Raw genomic sequence first — 10,800 nt, 5'->3', positions numbered from 1 at the left:
TCACGTCCCAGTCTCAGTCACAAGCAACACACAACAACACAAACACTCTGAAACATACAACGCAGTCACACTTTCCTTCAGTGACATTAATGTCGAGCTGTTTTCCAGGTTGAATGCAACTGTGAACAAATTTGTATCAAAGAAGTTGCCTTTGAAATATCAGCACTGAATTTCTGTCCAAGGAGGAACAGCCATTCCAAACTCACATTCTTCACAAAGGCTGTTTTCTCTTGTGACGAAAATCCATCACATAATTTGAATTCTCACTGAAAGCTCAGAAGACACAGATGGAAGTGGTTGACAAGGTAACTTATACATCACAAATGAGAAACAAGGCTCTGCTGGGAATTGAACCCAGGATCTCCTGTTTACAAGACAGGTGCTTTAACCAACTAAGCTACAGAGCCGGATGTTGTTCTAATTAAAATCAGAGGAGTGCACTATTTATTCTCATATAATATCAATATCAAAGGAAAATACAGCAGATGCTGGAAATCTCAAATAAAAACAAGAAACGCTGGAAATACTCATCAGGTCTGGCAGCATCTGTGGAGAGAGAAGCAGAGTTAACGTTTCAGGTCAATGACCCTTCTTCAGACCCTTCTATATATTCTCATCCCACTTCTCCACGGGTCACAACATATATTTTAACTTTTCCCACTTCCTGAAACAGTCAATCACATACTCTATTCTTCCCAAAAAAGAAGACACTGACCGGGTTTCTTTAATGAACAGCAAAATTATCAGTTTATTACAGAACAAGTTTTAACTAGTCATGAAATAAAGCATAAATACACAGGTAGAAATTTTAAAAGTTCCCTTTTTACCTTAACCAACATTTAAAGCCCCTTTCTTACCACAGCCCCACACACGCACACACACATACACCGGTTAACTGAAAAAAAAAGAATTATTTTTTCAATTCTGAGTTCTGTTAAAGACAAAAACAACACTTGGGCTGATTACTTGTTCATTCCTGAAGAAAACAGCAGATGAGATATGTTGTTCCAAAACTGGCAAACAGTCTAACTTCTGAGTATGCGTAGACAGGTCACCAGGGTCTTTTAGAACAGTTTTTTAGAGGCAGTGTTGAGAATTAATTTTAGCAGGCTTTCTTCAAAGACAGGAGAAGAGATGAATTGACACAGTGAAGTTCTCAGGGTCTTTTAAAGATTTGCTGCAAAACAACGTGGGTTGTGATCTTCTCTCCTTCCTTGACACTTCTTCAGGCTAACTTTATCAGCTGCTCACTCCAGAAGGTAAAACACAATGACTGCGACAAATAAAAGCTTGTGATTTTTCTGCCCTCTTCGGTGAGTGCTGCTGCTGCCGGGTTTGTCCAATCAAGAGGCGCAACAGACTTCTCTGTCCACATTTCCCCCTGTTACCAGGGTTTCTGTTCGACATTTAACTTGAGTCATGTGACAACCAGTAAACATAGTTGCCAAATTAATACTTTCAGTACCCTCTTGAAAAAGAACTGGTCTGACATTTATTAAGTTTGACGATGAATTCCTCAAAAAGAATTCCACAAAAAAAAATTCTAAATCACTTCCATAACATCATGTACTTTCCCTGAGCTACAGGTTATTGCAAGTCTCTCTGGCTGTGTTTATTTTTGTTGATTTTGCACTCAGGTTCTTTCTGAATCCATGTGTTTGCAGAACTTTGTCAGTGAGAAACATGGAGATATGCTTAAAGATTTCCCTGCAAATTATTCATATCTCCGTCTTTCTCCGAACTTTGTAGAAACACATTAATGTGGGAATCACACACATCAGGCCGTCAAACCTCTCCGTTAAACATTGAAAGGTGACAGTGTTTATTGTGACGCGGTTCCATTTATTCAGACACATCTGGTATAAAAGTGCTCAGAAATGATTCACACATGTAATGTATTTGTATATTATGTGCATGACATAATGACGTAAGTAAACAATTCCTTGCACTTGCCACGCTTGGTGTATATTTTCTCTGCTGATGCCCCCTGAATATATTGGAGAAAATGGTGATGAGGATGAGATAAAAGTCTGTAAATATAGGCAGCAAGCAGCAGCAGGGACTGCAGTGAACAAGATCAGGCAGCTCCTGTTGACCTACCTGCTCGGATGGTGGAGATTTTAGGTGGATTGTGTGAAGCCTGGGCCACAGAATGTCTCTTCAGTTGAATGAGATACCGCAGGGTATTCCTGTGCATCAGATTCAAATTGCTTATTTGGGACAATATGGCTGCACACATATGGGATACATCGGAAGGTGAGGAACTTATGAGAGGGCTTGAGAACCATTCAGTTCATATATTGAAAGAATGGACATGTTTTTCAGAGCTAATAACATTTTGGAATTTGAAGGTGAAAGTGCAGAGGTCAAGACTCAGAATGAGGCAATTCTTGAGGGCAAGAAAGCAATTTTGCCAATGGAAATTAGCCTGGAAGTGTATGACCAGCTAACAAAGCTTCCTGCTCCCATCAAGGCAAAAGATGTGCCATTCAAAACAATCATCACCAAGTTGGAGGAACATTTCAACCCAAAGCCACTTGAGATCACGGCAAGCTAGAAATTTGGAAGCAGAAATCAGAAAAGTAGTGAAACAGTTGGTGAGTACATTGTGGCATGAAGAATTTATCACTACATTGCAACTTTGGCATATTCTTAGACCGTGCATTATGAGACAGATTTGTGCTTATATTGGTGGATGAGAAAAGATACTAAACACACAAAATCTCACATTCGAGCTCGCATGTAAGATTGCTCTTTCCATGGAGATTGCATCAAAGAATGCTCGAGAATTTCATCCTGTGCCAGTGATTGTAACACACTTCAGGGGAGCTTAAAAAAACTGGTAAAATGGGCTTTCACATGGCAGTTAAAATTTACACAGAGAATTGTGAAGAGATACAATTTGGGAGGAAGAATAAGGAGAGGCCATATAAATGAAATGTTACAATTCTAAAGTGGGTGCCAGAACAGAGAGACAATGTACACCAATCTTAGAAGGTTTGAAAAGGCTTCTAAGAGCAAACAGGACACTTGGCTTTATTAATAGAGACATATAGTAAAAGCAAATAAGTTATGATAAACCTTTATAAAATACTGGGTCTGAATGGCCTACTCCTCTACCTCCACAGAAAGCTTCCATTCCAGGTTTGCACACACTCGTCAGGATCAGTCTCCACAGATCCCGCCACTCCAGGCTCGGACACCCTCTTCAGGATCACTTTCCATAGATCCCACCACTCCATGCATGGATATCTCCCTCATGATCAGATCACAGGTCCTTAGTCCTGCCACATCCAGTCATGAATGATGGTGGACAATTAAATAACTAACCAGATGAGGAGGCTCCAAAAAATCCCCATCCTCAATAATGGTGGAGCCAAAGCTAAATCATTTACAACCATCTTACATCAGAAATTGCTCAGTGGATGATTCATCTCGGCCGCCTGAGGTCCCCAGCATCACAGTTTCCAGTCTTCAGCCAATTCGATTCACTCCACATGATAGCAAGAAACAACTGAAGTCACTCGATACAGCAACGACAATAGGCCCGAACAACATCCCGGCTCTAGTACTGAAGACTTGTGCTCCAGAACTAGCTGTGCTCTCAGCCACACTGTTGCAGTAGAGCTACAACACAGGCATCTACTCGACAATGTGGAAAATTGCCCAAGTGTGCCCACTCCATAAAAAAAAGCAGGACAAATCCAATCTGACCAATTACCACCCCATCAGTCTCCTATCAATCATCAGCAAAGTGATGGAAGATGTCATCAACAGTGCTATCAAGCACCAGACACTTAGCAATAATCTGCTCATCGATGCTCAGTTTAGGTTCTGCCAGGGTTCCTCGACCCCAGGCAAATACTTGGCAGGTAGAGTATAATGTGGGAAAACGTGAGGTTATCCACTTTGGTAAGAAGAATGGGAAAGCAAAATATTATTTAAATTGTGAGAGATTACAGAATGCTGCGGTGTAGAAGGATCTGGGTGTCCTCGTACATGAATCACAAAAAGTTACCATGCAGGTAGAGCAAATAATTAGGAAGGCAAATGGAATGTTACCCTTTATTTCAAGGGGGATGGAGTATAAAAGAAGAGAAGTCTTGCTGCAAATGTACAGGGTGTTGGTGAAACCACACCTAGAGTACTGTGTACAGTTTTGGTCTCCTTATTTAAGGAGGGATATACTTGCATTGGAGGCAGTTCAGAGAAGGTTCACTGGATTGATTCCTGTGATGAAGTGGTTGTCTTATATGGAGAGTTGATCAGGTTGAACCGATACTCATTGGAGTTAAGAAAAATGAAAGGTGATCGTATTGAGACATATAAGATTTTGAGGGGGCTTGACAGGGTGGATGCTGAGAGGATGTTTCCCCTCATGGTGGAATTTAGAACTAGGGGACACAGTTTCAGAATAATGGTCTTCCATTTAAGAAGGAAATGAGGAGGAATTTCTTCTCTCAGAGAGTCATTAATCTTTGGAATTCTCTACCACATAGAGTAGTGGAGGCTGGGTCATTGAATGTCTTCAAGACTGAGTTTGACAGAATTTTATCTGCAAGGAAGTCAAGGGTTATGGGGGGCAGGCAAGAAAGTGGGGTTGAGGACATGATCAGGTCAGCCATGATCCTATTGAATGGTGGAGCAGGCTCGAGGGGCCAAATGGCCTACTCCTGCTAATATTTCTTCTGTTCTTATTTTTTATTGCAGCTTGGTTCAAACAGACACAAAAGAGTGGAGTTCTAGAGGAGAGGTGAGAGTGATTGCCCTTGAGTGAGTGTGGCATCAAGGATCCCGAGCAAAATTGAAGTCAATGAGAATCAAGGGGAAAACTCTCCACGTGGTGGAGTCATATCTCACACAAAGCAAGATGGTTGTGGTTAGTGGAGGCCAATCCTCTCAGCCCAGGACATTGCCTCAGGAGTTTCTCAGGGTAGTGTCCTCGACCCAAACATCCTCAGCTGTTTCATTGATCACTTTCCCTTCAACATAAGTCAGAAGTGGAAATGTTCGCTGATGACTCACAACTCCTCAGATACTGAAGCAGTCTGTGCCCACAAGCAGCGAGACCTGTACAAACTTCAGGCTTGAGCTGATAAGTGACAAGCAACCTTCTGGCCACACAAGTGCTCAGCAGTGAACATCTCCATTGAGAGAGAATCAAACCATCTACCTTTTGATATTCAGCAGCATAATCATCGCTGAATCCCCCACCATCAACATCTTGAGGGTTACCACTGACCAGAAACTAAACTGGACCAGTCACATCCATGCTGCAGCTATAAGTGCAGATCAGAGATTAGGAATTCTGCAGCAAGTATCTCGCCTCCTGACACCTCAAATCCTGTCCACCATGTACAAGGCACAAGTCAGGAGTGGGATGGAATACATCCCACTCAACAACACTCAAGAAGCTCAACACCATCCAGGAGAAAGCAGCCCACTTGATCGGCACCTAACCCACCACCTTAAACATTCAGTTCCTCCACCACCAGTACACAGTGGCTGCAGTGTATACCATCTCCATATGCACTGCAGTATCTCACCAAGTATCCTTCAACAGCACCTTCCAAACCCATGACCACTACCACCTCGAAGAACAAGGGCAGCAGATGCATGGGAACTCACTACCTGCAGGTTCCCCTCGAAGTCACTCACCATCCTGACATGGAACTATATCGCCATTTCTTCACTGTTGTTGGGTCACAATCCTGGAACTCCCTCCCCAATAGCACTGTGGGTGTTCCTGCACCATATGGACTGCAGCAGTTCAAGAAGGCAGCTGACCACCACATTCTCAATGGCAATTAGGGATGGGTAATAAATGCCAGCCTTATCAGCGATACTCGCGCCCATTAATGAATAAAAAACAAATCACTCTCCACAGATTCCCCACAATCTGGGCTTGGACATTTACTTCAGGAGCACAGAGCTTTATATAACTACAACATGAGTTCCAATCGTCATATTCCGTTCACTTTTCACATTATTTTTCTACCAGTCCACTAGCTTTTAGTGATTCAGTATTCGGGTCTCTGCGCCTCCGCAGTTTCTATCATCTCACCACTTAACAAAAAACACTCTGATCTATCTTTCGTAGGTCCTAGATGACCCCTCATTTTAAACTCCATCTACCAAAACATTGCTCACTCACTTCATCTATCAAGAAGATTTGAAAATAAATTTCTTGCCAAAGGATAATGTTCTGCTTCTGCTCCCTCGCCATTTGCTTTTCCCGTTAGTCGTTCACTTGGTGTAAATCCAGAGAAAGTAAAGATGGAAGGAAGGAAGGAGGGGAGGGGAAATCCTGCTCCGTTTCGTGATCCCTATTTGATCTTCATTCCAGTCCAATTTGGGTGATGAATTCCAATTGTCTGTCTCAATTTTAATAAAGTATAAACAATTCTGGAACCACCGTCAAGATACTGACAAGAACAGGTTTCCAGGCCAACATTACATTGAAGCTGGAAACAAGAATGCAACAGGCAGTTGATAAACTAACAACAAGGATGGGATTCAAACCCACGCGTGCACAACACAAAGGATTAGTAGCCCATCGCCTTAACCTCTCAGCCACCTCGTCACCTGGCAAGTAACAGAAGCACAACTGTCACCTTCACACAGATCCTGACTGTGCAGCCAGATGTGCAATGATGGAAATGTAGCTTCTGTAAGTAAATGAAATTTCCATCACATCAGGTCATGGCCTGTTGGGAATGGAGCGGTGTGAAACATTTCCAGACCATGTCCAACACGTTTCTACTCAGTGTGAAAACCCACCACGGAAAGACTGGAACATACAATCATTTGATCACAGCATGATTAACATCACTCAGACACCTGAACCATTAGGTCACTGACGAAGTCATGATGACTTCGAATTTCTCATGAAATTACAACTGAACTAACTGACTGGAAGAATTGCTTCAACTCCACGTGATCAGCGAGGCACAGCCTCAGCCGACTTGTCAGGCGGTGTAAACAGATATCACTGCTTCTGATCTTCACCAGAACAGAGAGTGAGATGTAACATTGATCATCAAACAGACTATGAGAGAATACAACAGAATGAAACACATGGAGAGATACTGTGGAATAACAAATAGATTTGATTGGAATGTTGAATTTTGATTGGAATGGATAAAACACCAGAAACAGCAGATTAAATTGGGATTCTCATCATTATATAGATCTGGGACAGAAAAGAGAAACTGATGGAAAGAAGGGAAGAAGGAAGAATGGAACTGTTCAGTTTTTTCACTCGTCCATTAAAGCTGGATTTAAAAAAGTTGCAAAAGTTGCAAATGCTGCCAAAACCTTGGATCGAAGGATGTCCCAACTGTTTAACTGTCTCCTCACTGGGGGAATTTCAATCAGTCAGCAATATTATTCTCTATTTTTTTTGTTAAATGAACCCAGAACTGTAACTTGGAGTTAAGATCTGTGTTCCGACTCCTGAATAATAAAATTGTGAGTTTCCTGATATTTTCTGGACACATTTCCTGCTGAAAGAACTAAGAACTCTTTTCTAATTTACACAATACTCTATACACACTCATCAAGCCTGCTAAGCTAGCATCCTTGGTGATGCTCTCTCTTTTCCCAAACCTCATCCCATGTGACTGTTACATCATCACTCTGACAGTGGGAGAGGTTGATCCCACTGTGTTCAGCATTAACCCTTTACATCCTGATACTGCTCTGTGAATCAAAAAAAATGGTGAGAGGGAACTTCCTTCATTTATCGAAACACCAACAGCTGCCAGTTGTGAACCAACTCAAACCCATCAGAGAGAGAGAGAGAGACTGTCAGAGAACTTCCTGCATCCAGTCCTGATCCTGTCACGCTCAGCAGATGCTCACCCAGACCCCACTCTCATCAACACTGAGCATTGTCGCTGAGACCCTTCAAATAATGTTTATAAAAGGCAGAAAAATTCAAATTTCATCGCAGCTGGATTGATTGAAACGAAGTTTAATATCTTCTTACCACTAGGTAACCACATGAGAAAGTCCTTCAATCGTTAGCATAAATTATCAGCTGCAAGAATGTTTGTCATTGGGTTGAATCATTTCTGTGTGAGGAATGTTCCAGCATCATAAACCAGGGGAACGTGTTGACTGAGCTGTGTCTTCATCTCTTCTGGACAGTTCATCCTTCATTCTGCTCTGATTCACTTTCCCAAAGCGGATCTACAGATTCTCAAATCTGGAGACTGGGTTTTCTTATTCGGTTCCTTTTGATTTTTCTTGCTCCTGAATGATAATATATTCCAACCTTGGATCAACCTTGCGTTGTGTCCCAGTCTCGGTTAAAAGCGACACTTAATGGCACCAACACTCTGAAACATACAACACGGTCACACTCTGCTTCAGTGAGATTAATGTTGAGGCGGTTTCACGTCAAATGCAATTGTGAACAAATTTCTCTCGTGGAAATTGTGGGTGATTTGAGTATTTGCACTGAATTTCTGTGCAAGGAGGGACAGTTTCAAACAGCCATTCCCAAAATCACTTCTTTCACAAAGACAAAGACTGTGCTGTCTGAACGTGTCACTCAACTTCACAAACAAATTTGAACTCGAAGTTCAGGGGAAGACAGAGATGTGAATGATTGACAGAGTAATCTTTAAATCATAACTTTCCGTTTCTTCACTGCAGTGAGGCTTTGTTGGGGTTTGAAGTTAGGTTCTGCTGTTTATTAGACAGAGGCTTTAACCAACTAAGCTACAGGGCAAAATCTCGAACACATCCTTTCCTGGAGTTACAGGTTATTGCAGGACTATCTGTCTCTGGGTTCTTTCTGAATCCACAAGTTTGCAGATCTTTGTGAGTGAGAGACATGGAGATATGCTTCAAAGATTTCCCTGTAAATTATTCAAATCTCCATCTTTTCCTGAACTTTGAACAAACACATTACTGTGGGAATCACACACATCTGGCCCTCACACTCGTCCGCTAAACATTGAAAGGTGACAGTGTTTATTGTGAGGGGATCCATTTATTCAGACACATCTTGATCGGGACGTGTTTCACACATGTAATGTTTTTGTATATTATGTTTATGATGTAATATTGTAAATAAACATTTCCTTGCACTTGTCGCATTTGGTCTCCATTTTCTCTGCTGATGCCCCCTGAATATATTGGAGAAAATGGTGATGAGGATGAGATAAAAGTCTGTAAATATAGGCAGCAAACAGCAGCAGGGACTGCAGTGAACAGGATCAGTCAGCTCCTGGTGACCTACCTGCTCAGATGGTGGAGAGTTTGGGTGGATTGTGTGAAGCCTGTGCTACAGACTGTCTCCTCAGTTGAATGAGATGCCCTAGGGTAAAGCATGGCTACCCAACCCGACTCCGACCAGACCGGATGACATGTGCCAGGTTCGGGTCGGGTCTCTCTTCCGTGTCCGGCATTCGGGTTCGTGACGGGTCGGGCTGGAGGCGGACACAGTGCTGCCTTGCTCAGGGAGGGAACTTCTGCATGATTCCGCAGGAATAGCCAGCTTTCGGAATGGAGGATCACAACATTTGGACAAGGTATGTTTGATATAATTAACTTTATTATGGTAGTCGGGTCGGGTCGGGTCGTGTGCGGGAAAAAAATCAAAGGACTCGGGCCCGGGTCAGATTCAGGTTGGATGTGGTCAGGTCGGACTGGGTCGGGTTTCAATTTCATAAACGAGCAGGCCTTTACCGCAGGGTCTTAGTGTGCATCAGATTCGAAGTGATTATTTGGGACAATATGGCTGCACGCAAGGGATACATCAGAAGGCTAGGAACGTATGAGAGGGCTCGAGAACCATTCAGTTCATATATTGAAAGAATGGACATGTTTTTCAGAGCTAATAACATTTTGGAACTTGAAGGTGAAAGTGAAGAGGTCGAGACTCAGAATAAGGCAATTCTTGAGGGCAAGAAAGTAATTTTGCGAATGTAAATTATCCTGGAAGTGTATGACATGCTAACAAATCTTCCTGCTCCCATCAAGGCAAAAGATGTGAATTCAAAACAATCATCACCAAGTTGGAGGAACATTTTAACCCTCAGCCACTAGAGATCACGGCAAGCTAGAAATTTGGAACCAGAAAGCAGAAAAGTAGTGAAATAGTTGGTGAGTACATTGTGGAACTGAAGAATTTATCACTACATTGCAACTTTGGCACATTCTTAGACCGTACATTACGAGACAGATTTGTGCTTATATTGGTGGATGAGAAAAGATACTAAACACGCAAAATCCTACATTTCAGCTAGCGTGTAAGATTGCTCTCTCCATGGAGATAGCATCAAAGAATGCTGGGGAATTTCGTCTTATGCCAGTGACAGTAACACACTTCAGGAGAAGATAAAAAAACTGTCAAAATGGGCTTTCACATGGCAGATAAAATTTTACACAGAGAAGTGTAAAGTGATAAAGTTTGGGAGGAAGAATGAGACAATGTGCACCAATCTTAGAAGGTTTGAAAATGTTGCTAAAAGCAAACAGGACACTTGGCTTTATTCATAGAGGCATAGAGTAAAAGCAAATAAGTTATACTAAACCTTTATAAAACACTGGGGCTGAATGGCCTACTCCTGCACCTCCACAGAAAGCTTCCACTCCAGGCTCAGGCACCCTCTTTCGGATCACTCTCCATACATCCTGCCACTCCATGCACGGATATCTCCCTCAGGATCAGATCACAGCTCCACAGTCCTGCCACATCCAGTCGTGAATGGTGGTGGATAATTTAATAACTAACATGATGAGGAGGCTCCAAAAACACCCACATCCTCAATGATGGTGGAGCCGAGC

At 42.3% G+C, this 10,800-nt stretch overlaps 1 non-coding gene across 1 annotated transcript; it reads right to left on the bottom strand.

The window, feature by feature from the left end:
* Positions 1–333: 333 nt before the first annotated feature.
* trnat-ugu (transfer RNA threonine (anticodon UGU)) lies at positions 334–407 on the bottom strand. Its single transcript has one exon. It is a non-coding gene; the product is annotated as a tRNA-Thr (tRNA).
* Positions 408–10,800: the final 10,393 nt, after the last annotated feature.

This window comes from Heterodontus francisci, unplaced genomic scaffold (genome assembly GCF_036365525.1).
Source record: "Heterodontus francisci isolate sHetFra1 unplaced genomic scaffold, sHetFra1.hap1 HAP1_SCAFFOLD_59, whole genome shotgun sequence".
NCBI lineage: Eukaryota > Metazoa > Chordata > Chondrichthyes > Heterodontiformes > Heterodontidae > Heterodontus > Heterodontus francisci.
The sequence above is the reverse complement of the archived record's forward strand: the minus strand, read 5'-3'. Positions and strand labels throughout refer to the sequence as shown.